This window comes from Chinchilla lanigera, unplaced genomic scaffold (assembly GCF_000276665.1).
Source record: "Chinchilla lanigera isolate Chin_1 unplaced genomic scaffold, ChiLan1.0 scaffold00005, whole genome shotgun sequence".
NCBI lineage: Eukaryota > Metazoa > Chordata > Mammalia > Rodentia > Chinchillidae > Chinchilla > Chinchilla lanigera.
In genome coordinates this window covers 23,672,789-23,690,880 of record NW_004955406.1, presented here as the reverse complement: position 1 = coordinate 23,690,880, position 18,092 = coordinate 23,672,789, and the positions used below count along the sequence as shown (strand labels likewise).

The 18,092-nt window shown below is 38.5% G+C and overlaps 1 protein-coding gene across 1 annotated transcript in view; it reads right to left on the bottom strand.

Moving 5' to 3' along the window:
• Rnf2 (ring finger protein 2) overlaps positions 1-17,934 on the bottom strand; it is a 52,307-nt gene extending 34,373 nt beyond the window's left edge. Inside the window, exon 1 of the mRNA XM_005375063.2 lies at positions 17,784-17,934. The gene's annotated coding sequence lies outside the window, so the exon portion shown is untranslated. The remainder of the gene's footprint in view (positions 1-17,783) is intronic.
• Positions 17,935-18,092: the final 158 nt, after the last annotated feature.

The following is an 18,092-nucleotide window of genomic DNA, read 5'->3' as shown; positions in this document are numbered from 1 at the left end:
TAAAATAAAATAAAATAAAGTCTTAAACATTAAGTGCTAAACCTATAAAACTCTTAGAACGGGAAACTTACATTCAACAAGTTTTTCTGATACTAAAAGCACAATTTTAAAAAATTAAAATCTTTATACACAAATCCCACTATCAAGGCAGTAAAGAACAAACCATAAAATCAGAAAATATTTTCAGATCATATAATTGATAAAGGATTAATACCTACAGTATTTAAAGAATTCCTACAACTCAACCCAACAACAAAAGAACAGCCCAATTAAAAAACAGACAAAAAAGCTGAGCAGACATTTCTCTAAAGATTGGCCAATAAGAACACTAAAAAAAAAAAAAAGGGCTCAACATCACACTAATCCATAGGAAAACAAAAACCGAAACCACAATGAGAAGCCAGGCGTGGTGGCACACGCCTGTAATCCCAGCACTCGGGAGGCTGAGGCAGGAGATTGTTGCGAGTTCAAGACCAGCCTGGGCTACAAAGTGAGCTCAAGACCAGTTTGAACTGCATAGTGAGACCCTGTCTCAAACCACCCCCCCAAAAAAAAGAAACCACAATGAGATACCACTTCACATCCACAAGGACCATTTGGGAGAAAAGAGGGAGGGAAGGAAAGAGGGAGGGAAAGAAAAAGGACAAATGGGCCGAATTGTGGGGAAACTGGAACCCCTGTGTATTTGCTGGTGAGAAAGTGGCATAGTATACTTCTGAATACAGTGTAGCAGTTCCTCAAAAAGTTAAATGCAGAATTACCAAACAGAATTACCTGTAATCAACTCTAAGTAAATGCCCCAAAGATCTGAAAGCAAACCATCAAACACGTGTTTTACACCTATGCTCATAACAGTAACAGCTAAAAGATGTAAACTCAAATGTCCATCAATATATCAATGGATAAATAAATGAGTGGATAAATAAAACACAGCATATACATATAATGAAATATTATCCTGCAACAAAAAGGAAATTTCCATGCAAAAGTAAAATACTAAGCAAAATAACCAAACACAAAAAAGACAAAAGTTATACAATTCCTTTACAGGCAGTACCTAGACTAGCCAAATTAATACACAGAAAATAAAACACTGGTAACCAAACACGAAAAAAGGTGGTGGAGAGTAGGTACTTGACAGCTATAGAGTTTCAGTGTTAGATGAAAAGAAAATTCTGAAAACAAATAGCAACAGAATGTAATTTATGTGACTGAACTGTATACTTAAAAATGATAAATTTTATTGCATGTCTTACAATAATAAATTTACATGTAAATAAAACAGGAAATGGTATACACTCTCTGGGGAGGAATGGAAAGCTGAATTCACTTTTGGACTTCTTGCATGTAAGACAGATGTATATCACCCAGAAGAATAAATATATAAAAACATAAAAGATTCTTATGGGAAATTACAGCTTACAGCAACCAATACTATAAAAGCAAAGAATAAGATGGTCAAGATAATGCACACCTGTAATACCAGCACTGAGGGAGGCTGAGGGAGGAAGACTGCAAGTTCAAAAGCAGCCTGTACAACCAGGCAAGACCTTGCCGCAAGATAAAATATAAAATAAAGCGCTGAAAATGTAACTCAGTGCAAAGGCCCTGCACATTCAGTCCCCAGAACCGCCAGGCCTGATGGTGCACACCTGTAATCCCAGCACTTGGGAGGCTGAGGAAGGAGGATCGTTGCAAGTTCGAGACCAGCCTGAGCTACAAAGTGAGCTCAAGGTCAGCCTGAACTGCATAGCGAGACCCTGTCTCAAAAAGATGACAAAAAAGAAAAAAAAATCCCCAGAAACACACACAGGCACATACACACATGAGCAAACTGCGAAAAGAATTCATGAGATAGGGATCAAAAGAAACACTAGGCTTATTAGTTGAATTCTCAAGCATTGAATGAGTAATATTCAAAATTATCCCACCATACGCCAACATTACACACTAGTTGCATCTGGGTCAAATAAAACTCCTCAGCAATATTACTGGGCAGAAAGAAATCTACTGGTGAATCTTTTTTTTGTTTGTTTGCTTGTTTTCCGTTACCGGGGATCGAACTTACGACCTTGCGCTTGCCAGGCACGTGCTGTGCCTCTGAGCTAAATCCCCAGCCCCTTCTACTGGTGAAATCTTAACCCTACTAAATAAACTACTCTTTTGAGACGCTAGAACACACACACACACACACACACACACACACCAAAGTATAAAATCCTGTCAGTGATAAAATACAGTATTTAATATGATTCTATGAAGAATATATGATACCTACTATTGCTGTTGTGATAAAAACAAGACAAGTCAGCCTATCCTATCCAACCTACAGTCCTAACAATAAAAGAGAAACTGCAGATTGTTCTAAGGGATAATAAATATTAAATAAAAGCTAATTTACCCAGGTACCATGTTACAGTTAGGAGAAATAAGCTCTGGTGTTCCACTGCACAGTAGGGTGACTATAGTTAATAATGTATATTTCTTTTTTTTTTTTTTTGGTTTTTCTCCGGTACCGGGAACCGAACTCACGACCTTGCGCTTGCCAGGCAAGCGCTTTTGCCGCTGAGCTAAATCCCCAGCCCCTAATAATGTATATTTCATTTGGGGCTACAATGATACCCACCTAACCCTACAGTAAAACATTCTACTTACAAATTTTAAATAGATTTTTAAACTAAGTCTTTAAGTAGGGAAGAGGCTGAATAATGGTCCCTGAAGGTATTCACACCATAAATGCCGAAGTATGTGAACGTTATCTTACATAGTAAAAGGGACTTCATGTATGTGATTGAGAATTCTGAAATGGGGAGATTATTCTGGGTTGTCTAGGTCAGGCCAATGTGATTACAGAGGTCCCTATGAGTCAGGCAAGTTAATATGACGGCAAAGGCAAAGGCAAAAGAAGATACCTTAAAGGAGGGACAGACAGCAGTCAAAGACACAAATGTGAAGACACAGGTTGGTTGGCTTAAAGATGGAAGAAGGGGCCTTGCACCAAAAGATGTAGGCAACCTCTAACCCAGAGCTTCCAACAATTTTAATTTACTCTTAAGATCCACTATGAACTGCTAACTACCAGAACTGTAAGGTAAAAATTCATGCTGTAACATAGCACTAAATTTTAGTACTGTGTTACAGCGATAACAGAAAACTAATACAACAGGTGCACTCCCATTACCAGAATAAAGCCAATAGAAGAATGGGAGAAACTGAAGAAAAATAAGAACTTCAATTTATTTGCTCAGCTTCAATTTATTTACTTATCTTATCCCAAAAGAAAATTAAATGAATCCACAGGAAAAAAGCCTTCTCAAGAACCAGTTCTCAAATTTGGTTGCATATAGAAATTATCCAAGGCGAGACATGGTGGCACACACCTGTAATCTCAGCACTCAGAAGGCCGAGGTGCGAGGATCCCGAGTTCAAGGCTAGCCTAGGCTACAAAGGAAGTTCAAGGCCAGCCTGAACTGCATAGCGAAACCCTGTCTCAAAAAGACAAAAGAAGAGGAGAGGGAAGGGGAGGAGAGAAAAGAACAAAAGGGGAAGGGTACGAAGGGGAGGGGAAGAGAGAAATTATCCAATACCAAAGACCTACTGCAGAATACTTGAATTAGCCTTTCCAAAAAGCTCCAGTATGGTTTGAAAGCCAGTCAAATAGTTTTGATGTGCAGCCACTTTACAAAACACTGTTTTATACAAAAATTAAGTCTTTCAGTAACCTTAGAAACTCCTGACATTTCCAAATGCTACTACAAGTTCCTGAAACCTTTCCCCAATAAAGATGTGACACAGAATTCATTCATTTATTGGCTTACAGTATGTTTTACTGACATGAACTTTGACAATAAGAAATTACCATTGGCAAAAAGTTGCCTAGGGAAAAGTTTCTAGAAGGCCAATCATTGGATCAAATGTCAGATAAAATACACTACCACTAAATTGCTGTACTAATTTATTTTCCACCTATTTGGGATCAGCAACCTTAAAAAAAAAAAAAAAAAAAAAAAAAAAAGGACCAAACTGATGCCAAACTCACTACGTAGCCCAGGTTATCCTCAACACTTGGAATCCTCCTGCCTCCGCCTCCCATAGTGGTCTGATGACACCACAGCTGGCTGAACAAACTGCTGCCTTAATCTGCAACCTTCACAGTGAAGGAGCGAATCTTTTCACAACTTTTTTGGCCATTTTGGGGGTTGTCAATGACAAATGTCTTTTTTTCTTTTTGAGACAAGGTTTTGTGTGCAGTTCAGGCTAGCCTTGAACTCACTTTATAGCCCAGGCTGGCCTCAAACTCACAGCGGTCCTCCTGTCTCAGCCTTTAGTGTGTTCGGATTACAAGTGTACGCCATCACACCCAGCCAATAATGTGCATTTTGATTAGCTTTTTAAAATCTTTTTGTTTTGTTTTGTTTTGAGACGAGGTCTCACCATGTAGTGCAGGCTGGCCTTGAACTCCCTTGTACAGCCCAGGCTGGCCTTGAATTTTTGGCGATTTTCCTGCCTCAGCCTTCCAAGTGCTGGGATTACAGGGTGGGATTACAGATGTGTGCCACCATGCCCAGCACTTGACTAGCTTTTTTTTAAAGCTATTTTGTTGAGAAGACTGGGGATGTAGCTCAGTGGTAGAGCAACTGCACTACCTTGAGTTCAATCCTGAGCACCTCCAAAAAAGTTAGTATGTGAGAGTACATTCTACTATGAGGCAGGTATGCTGATGCATACCTGTAATCCTAGCACTTGGGAAAGGCTGAGGCAAGAAGACTGCCATGAGTTCAAGGCCAGCCTGGGCTACATAGTGAGCTCTAGCCTGAACTACATAATGAGACCCTGTCTCAAAAAAACTAAAATTACCGGACATGGTGGTGCAGGCCTGTAATCCCAGCACTTGAGAGGCTGAGGCAGGAGGATCACTGCGAATTCGAGGCAAGCATGGGCTACAAAGTGAGCTCAAGGCCAGCCTGAACTGCAGAGTGAGACCCTGTCTCAAAAACACTAAAATAAAAAAGAGCTCCTTCAATAATGGAAACTGAACTTGGCCAGTCATAAGGGTTAAATAGTTTCCCCACTTATTCCTTCCACTTTTTCTTTTACTTTTTAAGACATAAAATTTTATAAAAATGTTTTAAATAAATAAAACATGTTTAGTACATTTATTTTCTCCTCCAGGTTGGAAAGATTGTGCATATTCAATTATAAAACATCTACCTATATTTTCCAAAATTCTCTAAGTTTCATGTTTTACATTTAAGAGGACAGGATCTGGCTTTTCCACATCATGCAACTGGCAAGTTATCCTAGCATCAAATGTTCCATTCTCTCTTCTCAACTGATAGAAACTAGCACACTTTCTTTTAACTTGTAATAAAGATGAGAAAAGGGAGGAAAATTTACACAGGCATATTTTATGCTCATTTAAAATGCATGTGAAAGTATATGAAAACTCTATAAAAAATAAGCTTAACACATCTTCCTACATGTGCCCAATTCAGGTATAAAAAATATATAAATTCCTTGTATAATTCGTCATGAAATATGAAAGTAAGCACCAAGTACACTGCCTCCATGGTTCCCTTTGCAGAAGAAACACAAACTGCCTTTTCCTCAAAAAACAATTAAGGCCCTTCCTAACAGTTCTCTCCCTTTTTTATTTTTTTTTTTTTTTTTTTTTTTTTTTTTTTTTGGTCCTTAGCCTTCTAAATATTTGCTGCCATTAGACGGAGACAATTAGATTACAGGAATATCAGTCACTGAAAGAGAAGCAACATCAAATTTTCAAGCTCTGCTTCTAAATTTTAGGATGAACTAGAGCTAGTCATTTTAGCATAACTACATTTTAGTCAAGATGTAGTTTTCTCATTTGTAAATTTATAGCTTCCTATTAAGTAGCTTCAAGAACATGAACTCTAGGGCCAGGGATACAGCTCAATGACACCAGGGCCTACCTGGCAAGCGTAAAGTCCTGAGTTCAATTCCCAGTACCAAAAAAAAGAGTTAACTCTAGTCTTCTATGGGACAAAATTTGCTTGAAGTCTTGACAGAATAAAGACAGTCTTAGTTTCTTAAGGTAAGTTACTCTATCTTTAGCAACTTCTTTCAACTTGAATACTTCAACCAATCACACCAGTTGTTTCCTCTAATCTTTTTTAATTTTTATTTTTATTAGTACATGTTTGCAGTACATGATTATATTCATCATAGGAAGCTGTCAGATGTACATAACACATCTTAATTCTTTTTTCTTAATTCTTAATTCTTTCAATCTTCTCAAAGCAAGTCAAAAAGAAGCAGATTGCATATTATAATTACATAGAGCTTCTCAAGCCATAGGGAAGGCTTTCTGCATTTTTCCCTTGTCTCAGAATAATCTCGTATTTTTTTCCCAGTCCATCTGCCTTGTGTATTGTGTGTATGCTTATGTATGTGTTGGGGGGGGATATACTTGAAACAACTGGCTAGTTAAGTTTTCCTCTAGTGGCATGATCAAAAAATTATGGCGAATGTTTGTTGGAGGTTTCTTTTGGGAGGGCATTACAACAAAAGACACTGCCATTAATCTACCTCAAAATACTCCCCACACACTTGGAATACACGTATCCACCTTCTGAAGTGGTTCTGGAAATTATCTTTGAGGTATTCAACTGCACTTTGCACTGCCAAGGCTGTTCTGATGTACTGAATCGGTTCAAAATGGTTACCTTTCATGGTCATTTTGACCTTGAGGAAGAGCCAGAGTCACACGGTGACAGAGCCAATCAATACAGTGAATAAAGACACACCATGATGTTCTTATAAGCTTTCTTTTCCAGTGCACGGCACTCAGCACTAGCATTCACCATATATTTGAGCATACCTGCTAAAGACCTGAAAGACAACTTCCAGAACAGCTTGAGAAAGTGGTAAGAACGTGCCAGGTGTGGTAGTGCACACCTGTAATCCCAGCACTAGAGAGGCTGAAGCAGAAGAATCGCCTTGAGTTCAAGGTCAACCTGGGCTACACACTGAAGACCAGCCCAAATGACAGACTGAGATCTAGAGGGGAGGCAAGGGTGTGTAAAAAAAAAAAAGAATAATTGGTAAGAACTACAGAGTACTTGCCACTCCGTATCAAATTCCATTTAATATTCACACATCCACATAGTAAATACTATTACTGCTTTCATTCAATAAATTTAACAAAAAAGGAATAGGTATTTATTTAATAAATAAGGAAACTAAGCCAAAATATATACAACTTGCTTAGTGGTTTCATTTTAAATATAAGGGGCAAGACTCAAACTTAGGTCTACTTGACTAAGGTCATGCTCTTAAACACTACGCCGAACATACTGTTACTGTTACTACTATTATAATAATGTCGTTAACATACAAATGTTCTTTGAAAGCAGGAACTTTTTTCAATGATTATAAATAATAATTATATATATAGGCATAGTGGTGCATGCCTGTGATCTCAGCCACTCAGGAAGCTGAGGCAAGAGAGTCACAAATTTGAGGCCAGCCTGGGCAACATAGTGAGAGCTCATCTCAAAAAAATTAAAATTGTACTCATTTAAAGGGAAGAAGGCAATGGCCAGAAATACTTGTAAAATTATGAGAGATACCACCATGAGACACCACTAATTTGCAACTATGCTTGGGGGAGGTGTTTTCCCCCACCCCCCCCCGCCTCTTTTTTGGAGACAGGGTCTCACTATATAGTTCAGGTTGGCCTTGGACTCACTGTGTAGCCCATGCTGGCCTCGAATTTATGGCAGTCCTCCTGCCTCAGCCTCCAAACTCTGCGATTACAAGCATATGCCACGACACCCACATCCCTTCCGTTTTTTCAACTTCTGCTATTACAGTTACCACATTACAATAAGCAAAGATTTTTTTTAACACATTTTAAAAACAAAACAGGTAAGAACTGTACAGCAGAAGAATGTGTTTCTGGTGTCTCTTTGTCAAAGAAGGAAAGTTTTCATTTATAGGGAAACAAAGGGTTGGCTATTATGGGGTGTATTAGCACCCAGACTCGGATTCAGCAGACCTCAAATCTCATTCTGTGTTTTTCAAACAATTCCAAAAGACAAATGGATTTAATCTCTCTCCTGATCTTTTTGGTCTTCCAATTTCTACGATTTACATTAAAAAGAAAAAAATCCTCTGGCAACAGGAGCCCCAGAGGTTTTAAAGGCTAAAACAAAGGCAGATACAAAGAAAAAAAAAAAAGGCAGATACATAAAAAGCATGAAAAAGAAAACAAAAACTAAGGATAAAAAGAAGTCTCACAGCTGTGATAAAACTAAGAGCTACCATAATCTTTAGGTTCACAAAAGCTGCAAAAATTTGGCAAAATTCATATACACTGGAAATCAATATGAGCAAGTCAGTATACAATTCTAAACCTTTATGTATGAAATAAGCAGTTTAGGTGCTGTTTTAAAAACCCGCTGCTCTGGAAATAATGCAAAGAACATCAAACATTAATTAACATCTAAGTGTGTGTATGTATATATAATGTAGTATATATACAACTGTATGCAACTATATATATATATATAGACTATGTAAACACATATGTATGTATTTGATGTCCACAAAAGCAACGACACTCATTAACAATTAGGCTTCTATAATCTTCTGTCATGCATATGGAGCTAGGGAACATCCCTAGCCCATTTAAAATTATATTTTGAGACAGAGACTCACTAAATTGCCCAAGCTGGCCTCGAACCTACATCCTCCTGCCTTAACCCCCCAAGTAGCTATGATTACAGGAATGCACTACCATGACCAGATCCAGGTTTTTATAATCTTAATCTGAGTTCTTCAAACAATAAATGTCAAAAAAGAGAAAACTGTAACACTGTAACAAAGAAAAACTTACTGAAGTAAAAATCCATTCTCTCTTAAGTAAAAATGACCCTATGGTACTAGACAATAAAGGGAAACTATCATTAATTCAATAAAAGATACTGTTTGTTGCACTACGATAGTTCTCTCTACCTCTGCTTTCTAAGAAAAATCATAAAAATTCATTGTTCGTAACTTTTCTGGGACCAGAGCCCCCCCCATTAAGAATTTGATGAAAAGTGATAAACTCTCTCCTCTTGAACAAACTGATACAGAAGCACCCACAGGCATAATTTCAGTGTTTGTGGACCCAGGGACTCATGAGCTGCAGGCCAAGAACACCTGCTCCACCCTGTCTAAAGTGAATTCCCAAACCTAAATAGGGAAGCAGGTTATCTTCTCTAATTCCTTCTGCTCTACTGCACAACAAACTACTGCCCTCAAAGACAGTAATAGGCCAGGCATGGTAGCAATGCTTATAATCTCAGCGCTGAGGAGGCTGATGCAGGAGAAATGCCCTGAGTTCCAGACCAGCTTGGGGTACAAAGTGAGTTTAAGACCAGCCTGAGCTGCACAGTAAAACCCTGTCTCAGAAAGACCAAAAAATAAAAAAAAATAAAAAAAAAAAAAGGCAGTTACACACCACGCATGTTAGCACATGCCTGTAATCCCAATATCCAGGGAGGTGGAGGCAGCAGGATAGCCAAATTCAAGCCCAGCCTGGCAACTCAGTGACTTCACAAACTATTCTCACAGAATAAAAGCTAAAAAGGGCTATATTTAAAAAAAAAAAAAAAGAGGGGCTGGGGATTTAGCTCAGCGGCAAAAGCGCCTGCCTGGCAAGCGCAAGGTCGTGAGTTCGGTTCCCGGTACCGGAGAAAAACCAAAAAAAAAAAAAAAGAAAAGAAAAGAGAAAAAAAAAAGGGGGGGGCTACAGACTGTATCTCAATGTGAAGGCCTGAGCTCAATCCCTAGTACCACCATCTCCCAAAACGTCCTAAGATTCACTTTGGAAAAGTAAACATAAAAAGACAACAGGTACTGTTTCCCCCCATTGCCATATGAATGCCAGATCTCCTCTCCCTATCTTAAACACAAATACAAAGCTAAAATAAACCTTATAATCCAACCACTCAGAAATGACTAACTATACTATAGTGCACACACCTGTAAAATTATGCGATAATTAAAAATGTCACCAAACTTGCTATGACATACAAAATGCTTATAATCTTAGAAGTTCAATTTTTTTAACACATATAACTTTAGGTCTGCATGTAAAATGCAGTTATAAAACTATGCAAATCCAAATCAAATGTAAAAATCTCCTTCCAGAAGAAAATACACCAAAATATAAAACCAACTGAGTACTAAAAGAATAGATGAATTTTTTTCTACTTCTTAAATTTCCCAAGGCCAGGGATTTAGTTCAGTGGCGCAGCACCTGCCCGGCAAATGTGAAGCAAGTGTTCAAGTTCCAGTACCAAAATAAACAAATACATAAATAAATAAACTTATTTATTTTCCAAAATTAAAACAATTTTTAAAAGAACCAAAAATTGTTATGATTTAAAAGACAAGTAAAAATTTATAAACATGCCCCCACTCTTAGTTCTTGAATTACTTCTGGAAGATTAAGTAATACACTAAACATAGACATTCAAACAATTCATTTAAGAAATCCACGATGAACACACTCTAAAGCCTTTTTCTCTCACTGGCACACTAATGTTTTCTTAATTCTCCTAAATCAATCATTCCAACAGATTACATAAAAGATTTAGAACAAATTAAATTGACATTAATAATGTTATGTATATTACACATAAGTGTAACATAAGCTTTTCAAAAGGGATGGAGGCTGGGGATGCAGTTCAGTGATACACTATATGCTTAGCATAAAGCAAGGCTCTGAATTAAATTCCCAGCAATAACAAAAAGGTGATGAGACGTCTGGGGAGGAAAAAAGAAAAGAAAATTCAAGATACTCCACTAATAATTACTGGCTAACTCAAATTGGCAAATGGGACCTATATCTCACTATTAATAATTATTAATAGAGAAATTCTGCCTTAGTATTTTAGAAAGTACTGAACCACCAATACTTGAGAACCTTCAACAACATATATGTTACCATTTAGATCTCAAATGGCCCCCAAAGTTTCACATGTTTGGAGGCGACTGGATCACTGGGTGGTAGACAGGGTACTGGAGGCATGGCTTGAAAGGGTGTACTGTATCTGCCTCACCCCACCAGCTCGTTCCTTTGTTCTTTCAGCTTTCTAGGGGCCATGAGGTGAGTACATTCAGCCAACTATGGACTAAAATCGTAAGCCAAAATAAACCTCTCCTCCTTTTAGTTGTGGCTGTCAGATTAATTTTGTCCCAGCAGGAAGAAAGTGACTAAGGCAATACATTTGCTACTTTACAGTCACCTGAGGAAATGTTACCAGAGGACAAAATTTCATAGCTATAAAAAGCATCTTTCTACTAATTTAAAGAGCCCTTGTTATCTTCACAAATATGCTAACCAAAAACTTTTAAGATGAATGATACAAAAAGTTCATTAAAATTAAGCAAGGAGTCAATTTCTCAATCTTGCTAAGCATATTTTTTAAAAGAGACTTTCTGAAACTGATATAAAATAATAAAAAAAAAAAGTATCAATTTGTAGCCAAAATAATAGCAAAATGTTTTCTCTACTCTCACAGGCCCTACAATCTACAAAGTGGTAGCTTCACATAAACCTCTTTGGGCTGTGCTGTTTGCATGCCGCCAGTAATCCCACCACTCAGGAGGCTGAGGCAGGAGGATTGTTGCAAGTTCGAGACCAGCCTGGACTACAAAGTGAGCTCAAGCCCAGCCTGAACTGCAATAGTGAGACCCTGCCCCCCCCCAAAAAAAACTCCTTTACCTATGTTACTTTTTAATATCTTTACAAAAAAATCTGTAAGATCAATGAAAGTCATATTTTATATATACAGTATATACCATACTACATAATGTAGTTTATATATAATGTGCACATATGGCCAGAAAATACTAAGGCCAAGATCTTGCCAGTAATGGAACCAGACCTAAAGATGAAGTCTTCTGCCTTCAATTCTGAACCTCCTACTACACATAACACTACCCCTTCTGTAATACAGTAAAACTTTCTACGAAACATTTGGCTGGGTTCCAAAACAGCCATCCCAGACCGAATTAGATTCTACATAGTAAATAGTGAGGGCTTAATAGAATTACCAGCATGGAGGCATACATCTTTTTAAAAGTGAATAATTACTTGGTTTTAAATTAAGTCAATATTCTATGCATATGATGGGGAGAACAAGCAAAACACTTTTCTAAAACAAAGTCAAAATGAAGTACTACAGATCTGCACATTTCACAATAGCTAATAGAGGCAGTGATAAAACAAAACCAAAGAATAACGGAAATAAAAAGTGCACAATGTAAAAGAACAATGTAAAAAGGAAACTACACAATATGGTTTTATTTTTAGGAAATGAAACGAGGGATTTGTCTCCCTCAGAAATAACAGATTTTATAACATCACTAAGTAAAACCAAAAAAAGAGACTTTATTTAGCCAAAAGGAATTCTTGCCAAAACTACTGACTCAGAAATACAGATCAGAAATCCAAAGTCCCTTGTTTTTTAGATCATTTACTGATGTTATACAATTTAAATGAACTGATTATTTCACCCTTTCATTTTTCACATCACTACCTAAACTATTTTCTAATGACCCTGGAAATAGGAAACAATGTCTGCAGTATTTTATAGTCATTATCTATTACAAAAACAGATTTCTCAAACATTTATGTACTGTACATAGTATTAGGCTAAAGTAAAACTGCAGAGAACCTAATGGTCTACATAATTTAGAAGAATAAAGCCCAGAGAAATGCTTAATAATGACTGACTATACGACAAAATAGACATCTCAAAGAAACAGCTTTTACAGATATTGGGAGTAACAGCAGTCAGAAATAATAATGCTGGATTTGGTCATGATATAAAAGAAAAATACAGGTCATTAAGTTTAGATAGGCAGAAATAAGCAAGTTGGTTGCTATGTCCTTTAAGCTACAAAAAGACATCACTCATCTGTTATGGCATTTACAGACCATACAGCAGTTTATTTGTCATGCCCACTTAGACAATTGTTCAAGGACAGAGATGTTGTTTGATGCATTTTTCTACTGCTAATCTCTAGAAAGAGTCTCGCGCACAGAACAGAATATTTTCTGAAGGCAAGGTAAGGACAGAGTTCCCTATTTAAATTCTTGCATTTGTGCAGGTCATTTATTCACTGCCTCGCAACTCTAAAATAGCCTTCTAGACCTTGCTCTACGGTGCTGGGGTTGAGCCTAAGCAACTCTTTATTACTGACTCCTGTGCCTGTAAGGGTCACTCTTGTTTTTTTGGTACTGGGAATTGAACTCATGCCCTCAGGCTTGCCAGGCAAGCGCTTATGCCGCTGAGTTATATCCCCGGCCCTAGGGTCACTGTTAGATTTGCCAACAGGGGTAGCACGTTAAGACTTCAAAATAGGAAGACGGGACTTTCTCTCAGTTCCTGTCAGTACTGACTGCACTCCTGGTCCTAGCAGCAATTGGTCCTAGTCTAGCAGCAACTGGTCATAGTCTCCAGCAATTGGTCCTAGTCTCCTAGTCTCCACATTACTGTATCACAAGCCTTCATTTTTACTCACAGCTGAACACTGCTGACCTCCTCAAAGGTCTTACAACTTGTTCTCTGAGTTCTTGAGTTCTGATTACCAAAATGTTTCCTGTTTTCTCTACCGAGCTAATACATTACTGAACAGAATGACCCCCAACTGCTCTGCTATACTGGTTCCTACTGAGATAGCAGCTGGTGCTTTCTAAGAGAGAATCAAAATCTGGGTGTTTTTTTTTTTAGACATAAAGTCCACTTTACAAAGGTTAACATGAAACTCTAAATGTGCTTCTGTTAAGAGTTTTTTTTTTTGTACTGGGAATCAAACTCAGGACCTTGCACTTGCCAGGCAAGTGCTGTGCCACTGAGCTATATCCCCGGCCTTCTGTTATACTGAAGCACAAAAGCCACTTAAGTTTTGTACTTACGCTATCCAGCTTCGGAAAGAAAAAAAAACAGGAGAAAATGAGAAATACTTTAAATAGCGCAGCCTAGTCCAAGCATATCCATCCACCTTTTACTACAGCACATATTCTAGGATCACGTGAGATGGTAGAGTTCACCTCCTATTTCCGTGTTCTCAGTCCCCATGTGCCTTTCACAGTGCAGGGTGAGACCATGCTGAATGTGATTCTAATACTTAAAGACTTTTTTGCTGTTGTTCAACATGATCCCTAACTAGTACTTAAGGAACAGAAAAACAGCATTCTGTACCAACACTAAAGCTAAGGGGCTGGTATGCTGTTCTGCCTTCCTAAAATATTTTTAAGCATAGTTCTTTGGGATTTGGTGGATAGGGGGCTACGGACTGAAATCCAGGACCTAGCACATGCTAAGCACAAGCTCTGCAAGTGAACTACAACCCCAGCCTCAAGCATAATTTTACACGGTATGATTTCTACTTTACATATTGATTTTTAATGTAATTTCTTTATAAAATATAACTTCTATTTAATAGATTTTTAAAAAGCCAGGTGTGGTGGTACATACCAGTAATCCCATCACTTAGGAGGCTGAGGCAGGAGGACTGCCATGAGTTACAGATCAGCTTGGCCTACAGCTAGTTCAAAGCCAGCCTAGAATACAGAGGTTCAACATCATGTCTCAAAAAAACCAAAAACACTGGGCGGGCACTTGTGGGAGGCTGAGGTAGGATGACTGCTCCAAGTTCCAGGCCAGCCTGGGCTACGCAGTGGGTTCAAAGCCAGCCTAAAGGGCATAGTGAAACCCTATCTCAGAAAAAGAGGGGGCAGGGAGAGAGGGGAAGGTAGGCAGGCCCCCAGGATACTCCATAAAATAATACATTTGTGGAAAACATAACAAAAATGCTTGGGGGTTTTTTCATTTGGCTTGTATGTTACTTAATAGTATGTCTTCTCTAGATAATATAACCTGTGGTCTATTTTTAAAATAAGTCTTCACTACTATACTTAGAGATACCTACTTTCAAATGGCAGACATGGAAAGCAGCAAAATATGCTAAATCACTCTCAAAATGAAATGGTAGAGCCAGGTGTGGTGGCACAAGCAGCACCTGAAGCCAAGACAGGAGAATACAATTCAAGCCCAGCCTAAAAAATAAAGTCTTTAAACAGGGCTGGGGCCAGGCACGGAGGTGCACACCTGTAATTCCAGCACTAAGGAGGCTGAGGCAGGAGCATCTCCTGGAGTTCAAAGCCACCTGGGGCTATATAGTGGGTTCAAGGACACCCTGAACTACACAATGAGACCTTGTCTCAAACAAACAAACAAAAAAAAGCACTGGGGATATAGATCAGTGTGAAGACCCTGGTTTGAATCCCTGCTAAGGGGAGGGGAGGGGAAAGGTGGGGAAGAAAGGGGAGCGAGAGGCAAATTTTAACAGGAATCTTTCACAGTATTTTTAATAACATATATAGCTGCTGAACATATAACAAGATGTAGCAGTAGTAGTGATCCCCTTTAATTACCAAATACCCATAAGGCAAAAGAGAATCATGAACCAGTCCAAATCTGATGGAGTTCCTCCATATACCCTAAAAATGAATAAATGGGGTCACCTACCCTCTTAGTACCTACAATTAGAGACATATCACCTAGCTCCTGCCTATGACAGAAATAATTCCTAAATGCCAAATGCCCCGTACCACAGTCAGATCACCTATGTAATAAAACCAATCTTTCATTTCCACACCAAGGAATACCCAAAAACCCAGTAGACACATTAGGGAGAAAGTGTAGCAACTAGAAGGGGAAAGACAAGACACCTAGGCCTTCGGGAAATGGACTGGATGTTGCTGTACTTTTGCACCCCAATCTATACCTACCCAGTTAAATACAGTCAATATAAATTAGTATAACAGCTAAAATTACAGAGAATGAAATCAAGAAATAATGGTATCTGATGACAGTATCTTTCACAGGGTATGTAATAATCAACACCAGGATCCATTGTAGAGCCCAGCATGGTTACACAAGCCTATAATCCCACTACTTTGGGAAGCTGAGGCAGAAGGATCACATATTCAAGCCTAGTTCTGGCCATCTAGCAAGATCCTACCTCAAAGGTGGGGAAGGGTGGGTAGGTAAGTGCGAAGGTAGTGGGTTCAATCTCCAGTATCACACACACACAAATAAAAAGAATCAAGTTTAGATTTGTATGTGCGCAGAGTGTACACAATCTCACAAATATTTGTTCTTTTTTAAAAACTGCAAACTACAGCTGGGCATGCTGGGGTACACTTTAACCCAAACACTAGGGAGGGAGGTTGAGGCAGAAGGATGGGCACTGAGTTCCAGCCTGCACTCCATACTAAGACTCTATCTCACTAAAGCAAGCAACAAAAATGGCCAACTGTAATGACACATTTTAGTATCTTCAGAATTCAATGAATAACTTCAAAATTATAAGGGCTTTTTTAGTTACACTAGAAACACTGTTATAATTTTAATAAAGAGCATTTTAATGGTAACTCATTTCTCTTCCTGGAAGGAATTATGCTTCTTTGACAACATATAGAAATTACACTTTCACTGAAACACTTAGTTATGTATTACTAAGCACATATCAGCTTTATTCCAGAAACTGCATAATATAAACACAACTCATGAGCAAATAAGATTAGAGATAGACCTAACACCACAAACTGAAGGTCAGTAATAGACGAAATTCCAAGTATATTTGCTCACCAGCTCTATATTTCTGTCCACTCAAACCCGGAAGCTAGGTTTCTGAAGGCCCCATACAGTGGATAAAAACTCAAAATTCCCCATATTTTAATGTCTGCATTGTCTACATTATGTTAACGATTCTTTTTTTTTTTTTTTTTTTTTTTTTTTGGTAGCAGGAATCGAACTCAAGACCTTGCGCTTGCCAGGCACGGGCTTGTGCCACTGAGCTGTATATCCTCGGCCCTAACAATTCCTTTTTTATGTTAACGATTCTAATTTGAAATTTTTTGTGCAACACACTGGAGAGTGATTATTTTTCAAAAACTCAACGAGCCTGACTTAAGCAATTTTCCTTCATAAATTCTCCATATAACTCTTCATCATAATTAATCTCAAACATAGATTCTTAAGGATACCTAAGGGAAATAACAAATCTTTAGGAAAAAAAGTTGGCGGCCACATTTGCTGTGCCACTCCTGGAAAAAGGAGTCTCACATTAACTATCCATTATTTCACTACAAAGTGGATCAAATGTACAATCAAGATTTTAGGATACCTGTTGATTGTGACAAGTAGAAATCTCAAAGGAAAAATATCCAAGAGCCATATCGCTTCCACTTAAATTCTTTACAAATCAAAGGATCAAATTTCACTTTAACAATCTAGATCTAACAGCAATCTAAATTATTAAAACATTCAACAACCTAATTCAAAGCAGATCACCTACCAATTACGCTAGGTATTCTAATGGACCATTGGAAATGCCACAAATAATGTAATGCAAATCACATATTCCTTGTAAATAAAACGCTGAGTTTAAAACACTAAAACCATGTCTCAATCTAATTTTCAAAAGAAAAAAAAACAGCACTATTACTAAACACTATGCATCTATCCTTTTCAAAGCAAACAAATTTCTTCACACACCTCAAAGAACCCTGACATTTCCAAACCATTTTACAGCGTAAAGACACAAATCCTCTGAAAGTTTTAAAAGCACGGCCCAAGATACGCAAAGGGCCGTCAAGGAAATCAATCTTAAATGAGTCACTGGTGGGCAAATAATCGGGAATAAACCTCAAAGTTTGAGAGATCAGTTTTACTAACAGCATCTTGGGGAGCAGGAAGGCGGCTTCGGGAGGAGGAAGACGATCCTGACGTGCAGGACGAGGGCTCCCCGGCGACACCGCGTACCGAAGACCTCAGTACATTAACCACAGGGTTCAAAACGCGAAGCTCGCAGCAGAAACAAACCAAGCACCCCCTCCCCCACCTCCTCCGGATCAGCCCCGGGCTCTGGAGAAGCAGCAGCAGATACCCCCGGGCAGGGGCGGCACTCCCAGCACGCGTGAGCCGGCGGGGCGTCCCCGCGGCCCGCAGGGAGCCGGGCTCCCGAGCTCCACCGCCCGCCCGACG